The 5,317-nt window shown below is 36.1% G+C and overlaps 1 long non-coding RNA gene across 1 annotated transcript; it reads right to left on the bottom strand.

The window, feature by feature from the left end:
- Positions 1-3,086: 3,086 nt before the first annotated feature.
- On the bottom strand, positions 3,087-3,502 carry LOC107676292 (uncharacterized). The gene is made up of 3 exons (XR_001632718.1): positions 3,340-3,502; positions 3,224-3,248; positions 3,087-3,119 (listed from the first exon to the last, which is right to left on the bottom strand). It is a non-coding gene; the product is annotated as an uncharacterized LOC107676292 (long non-coding RNA).
- Between the last annotated feature and the right edge of the window lie 1,815 nt (positions 3,503-5,317).

Below are 5,317 nucleotides of genomic sequence, written 5' to 3'. Positions count from 1 at the left end.
TGATGTTTAAATGTGAATATTAAGATCCTGGTGAATGTAAATGGATAGAGGTAACAACTAATTGATTTATGTGTTCATATAACTGTTTTTAAAAGTTATATTTTAAAAGTTACCATGATACCATAGCAGATACACAGCAGACATATACTGTTCTGAGACGAGAGAAAATAGATAATTTGTGTTCCAATGATATATCAAAATACTTAAATGTGAATCTTGAATAAAAGCTTTATTAACAATAACATACTCACTGTTTGTTGTGTTTGTTTAATACATTAAATTAATTAAGACACAAATGTAGTTTCATTTGTCTGAGCACAAGGTTTTATTTTTTCAATATTGCACCCTGTTAAAACACCTTGATCTCTGTTAAAGATAAAGTTAAAAAAGCAGCACATTTTGATAAAAGAGAAAAGTTGGGAGTATGAATCAAAGCATAGCTCAGAAGCACATGTAGTGTCGTTTTCCGCTGCTCTGAGGAACCACACTCAGTCTTGAGTTTTGATGTCAGAAGATACACTTCATTACATCATCAATGAGAATAAAGCAGAGAAGCTCTGCAGAGATCTCCAGAATTTCTTTGTGTCTTCCCTTTTATACATTTGGATTTGGAGGCGTGGGGTATATATTCCATACAGTTTTTCCATACATAGAATGGTTCCTTTATGCATACCATTCTCCCTAGAGAGAAAGCCCCCCCTCTCTAGTCTTGTTATGTTAAAGAAAGCCCCCACTTATGTTTTTTCCAGATGTTTCTCATCTGAGGTCTGTACTTTCTGCCACGTAGGCATGTTTTTACACACAGGCATATGGGATTATAATGGAAGTATAACTGGATATATTAATGGCTAGATTCGCCTTGATTAATTCCTATTTGGATTAATAAAAATCTTCTACACTGAAGGGCTTCTATAACTGTACCACAGTACAATATAGGTAATGGCATATGTTTCATGTTTAAATTGGGCACTCCCCACCAGGTACAATATTGTGACTGTTTGCATCTTGTTTTTAAGCCCATAAATAATAATGTACTTGTTCTAATAAATGTATTTTGTAATGTACTCATTCTAATATATGTAAAAAATTATTTACATTACTGGTAGGTTATCATTGCACAAATTAACACACTCTCTACAATTAAAAAAAATAATAATTAGAAGAGTTCTAAACTAACGCGCTGTCTTCACTGTATCTAACCCACACACGCTCAAGGCTGATTGAATTGTCCCAATTCATAAGCTGTGTCCCAATTCAAAGACCACATCCTTCGGAGGACGGGTCCTTTGGAGGATGCGGCCGACACGGCCTTCGAAGGACGCTCCGAGTCTAGCCTTCGCAGGTGTTCCCAATTGCCTCTTTGTCGCGTGGCAACGGTGCGAGAAGAGAGCTGTCATCCTGAGATTTGTTAATGAAACTGAAAATAATGGAGCCTGAATTGTTAGTTTTTGACTGTATTTATTATACCTTATACTGGAGGAAATGTTGGTGATGGTTCACCCCCGGCACCGCCAGGTGGTGTATTTCAGGCTTAGCCAAGACCATGCAGGTAACTTATACCGGGACTGAAATCATTTGACAAACTTAAGATTTAATTGTGTAGCTGAGAGCAAGAATGAGCAGATATTGCTTCACTAAACTGAACATGCCCACCAGAAACAGAGACACGTTACTCACAAGAGTGCTTCTCCAATAAACCTTATTAATTCGGTCAATAATCTCTCAGATCTGATGCTGTATAATAATGGTCACGTTATCAGACGGAAACAGAGGCTTTATGAATGAAAGCGTCTCTGAAGTATCTGCTGGACAACAAACCAACACAAGAAACTTCAATCAGTAAAACAACCATGTCAATAAAATACTCAGAAATGTAATGGAATCTGAACCGCCATTTTTATTAATAGAATTGATCACAGAATTAACTAGTCATTTGAGTCACTAGTTCTGCCTCAAAGTCTAGTGAGCTTCATCGCTCCCTACATAGACAGCTCAGATCTGGCTGGTTTATTAATATGAGAAACAGCATCTGTGATCCAGTCACACAAACAACCTTCATTCACTGAATACATCCCAACAAAACAGACTGAATGAACCGCTCTGTTTTATCTGGAAACAAGGGGCTGTGTGAGTAAGTCAAGTCAGCTTTATTTATATAGCACTTTATACAATACAAAGCAGCTTTACTGTAATTAACAAAAAATAAAGTAACAATGCATAGTTTTTCCTTTAAAATGAAAATATGATATTTACCTTTATGTTGTGCTGTAATGTTGGATGTAAATCATGCTATAAATGTAGTGTTTAAAAGTAAAACAGCTGTGAAAACACCATGAGGCAGCAAGAGAAAAAAGAGGGCAGTTTTTTTTTACTTAACAGTTCAGAAAAGTTACTTATAGGGTTAAAAATGCCTTATTTATCCTGTAATGCATGTTATATGTGCAAATAGCTGATGCATACAGAAGCATAACGAATCACAAAGACAAAATCCCCATCAACGAACGCTGCTCTCTGACCCTGAGTTTGAGTCTATAAGCAAAATTACCTGAGATGTTGATTCAATTTGTCAGATGATGAGCATCCTCTAAACATGGAGCTTAGATTCAGATTCATTCACTGAACAAGAATAATCTGATCTGAACTTCATCTGGACACCAGATTCAGGATCTCTGAGAGAATCAGATTCACTTGAACAAGAAGAATCATACAGCTGAAGACTCTCATGACTCTTTCTGACACAAATAAACCTTCACGACTCACCTGAAGATCCTTTTACGCAGCAAGAAACATATCAAGATGATGATGATGATGATGAAGAGAGCAAACAGCCACCACAGCTGATCTAAACAAGTGATCAAATATCAAATCAGCTGATCTAAAATGATTAATCAATATTAGAAAGAGTTTTAACGCTCTGAATGTTGTACCTGAGTGCTGGAGAGACGCTTTATTCAGGAGATCTTTACAAACACACAGTGATGATAAATATGAGTCAATATGAGAGAAAAGATTGAAAGTGGATTGAGTGTGAATCAGATCTGCAGTGTTTTATTAGTGAATAATCACGTTTATAAGCTGAAACTCACCTGAGTCTGGAGCTGCTGCAGTTTCATTCCTCGCTGAAAAACACATTCACAATCATCATGATTCACTTGAAGATTCAGTTCAACACAGATTTTGATCTCAATCAGGACACACTGATGTGTTTCACTGTTTCTCTCACCTCTGAACATGGTGTCCAGTCTGAACTGTGATGAAAGAAAGATTCATTAGAGCAGAATGTATAAATTTAAATTAATATTAAACAGATGAATGTTGAGAGAGATCGAGTTGATTTACTCCTGAAGCATCACAGATGATCTCATGCTTCAGATTCACACAGCGAGACGTGACGAGACGATCAGATTTTACAGCCGTCGCAGGATCATTCAGTGTTTGAGGATCTGATGGATCTGCTATCAGACGCCCGTCCTGAACAAATAAACCACCATCAGATCATGTGTGTGTGTATGTGTGAATAATCCTCTCTGCCTGTCTGTCTATTTACATACTCGCCTCCTGTCAGGATTATTGGTGTGAATCAAATATTCACACATTAGTGGAAACTGTGTATTGATGTGCATTTAAAAAATGTCAAGAGCCTCTTCTTTAATTTAGAATTTCAAAATCAATTTAAATGATCAAAAAATTGTGATGTTACAAGTCAGAGTAAATCTGGGAAAATCGTAATAATAATGATGCATTTACAAACTAAAATGTGTGTTACAATAAAGCCAACTTTCCTAAATTCTAATAAACAATACATTCCTAAAAAAAAAAAAAACGTTAAACATAAAAATTATTTTCTGTAATGCCAGCCAAAGAATGTGAGGAAAAGACATTGGCATTCTTTAGCTGTTTGACTGTCAGTAATGACAACTGAACTTTATATGAAACTCATAAGAAAGCACAATGATATCATTCATATCTTTGAGTTGATCTGAATCTTACAGTTCAATTTGCTGGTTCTGAAGAAGAAGATGACCTTTATTCACTGTGAAATGATATTGTATTGCTTGATGCATTATTGTGTCTCATGTGTTGAGGACACAGCATCAGATCTGAAAGAGCTGGATCTGAAGATGATCTACTTACTGTGAATGTTTTTTGTATGACTGTGTAGAGAAGATGAATTATTGAAACACTTCCCACATTCAGTGCAGTGATACGGTTTCTCTCCAGTGTGAATCCTCTCGTGTGTTAATCTTCATTTTCATCTTATTTTCTGTCTATGGGATTTTAATGATTTTTAATCTTCAGATTTATTTTATCTTCTGTCTATGAGATTTTTGATCTGAATTTTTAAACAATCAAACATACTTCCTTACATGCATTTTTTATATAAAGTAATTTAAATTTAAACGTTAAAAAGTTATATTTATCTTACCCATTTGTGTCAGTATGTCCCATATGGCTTTGCTTCCTGAAAGGATTGCCCCCTCCCCCCTCCAAAAAAGGCCACACCCACTTTAGACCCTCATTTCATTGAACAGACATGTCAGGTGATATTATATATGTATATATAATTAATTAGCCAAGCCCAGGCCCGGTTGTACGGGGGTACTAGGCGGTGCTAAATACCCTCAAACGAAAGCAAAAGCAATTGAAGATCTGGCAAACTATCCAACATGTTTTTTTTCAGCGTTGAGCAATGTAGCCAATCATAGACATATTGTTGATTTCTTGAACGCAATCAGAAACGACTTAGTTTGTCAGAATTCACTCACCGCTGAAAGCACTAGATTGGTTTTTATTAATTGCAGTTTTGCACGCTCGTGAATCATCTCATTGGTTTTTATTAATTGCAGTTTTGCACGCTTGTGAATCATCTCATGACTAAGTGCAGATGCAATGTAAATAAGAGATATTATGATATTATACAATATTATGACGTAGTCACTTGTTGTATACCTTTATATTTACACTGTACAATCTATAGCCTCATGTATTTTAAACCCAACACAACAACAAGAAAAGCTAGTAAAGTTAGTAGAGCTAATAGGGTCAGTAGCTTCTGCAGCACAGACACAAGCATGTAGTCCACCATTGTTTTTGCCGTTACATGACATAGCGGTGTCTGACTAGGCTAAAGACGTGGGGTGATGACATCTTCGTTTCACAAAATTTACAGATTGGCTGTACACATGAAAACACAAAGGTGTCATTTTTAGATTTATCCACTCTGGGACCCGGTTTAAAAAAATTGCGGTTTCAGGCTCCCAAAACCCGGATCCGTTTGGACAAAACGCAGATACGATACAAAATTTTTACGTATACA

The sequence above is a fragment of the Sinocyclocheilus anshuiensis genome, unplaced genomic scaffold, assembly GCF_001515605.1.
Source record: "Sinocyclocheilus anshuiensis isolate Anshui unplaced genomic scaffold, SAMN03320099.WGS_v1.1 scaffold5194, whole genome shotgun sequence".
NCBI lineage: Eukaryota > Metazoa > Chordata > Actinopteri > Cypriniformes > Cyprinidae > Sinocyclocheilus > Sinocyclocheilus anshuiensis.
Note: the sequence above shows the minus strand (reverse complement) of the source record. Positions and strands in the feature narration are given on the sequence as shown.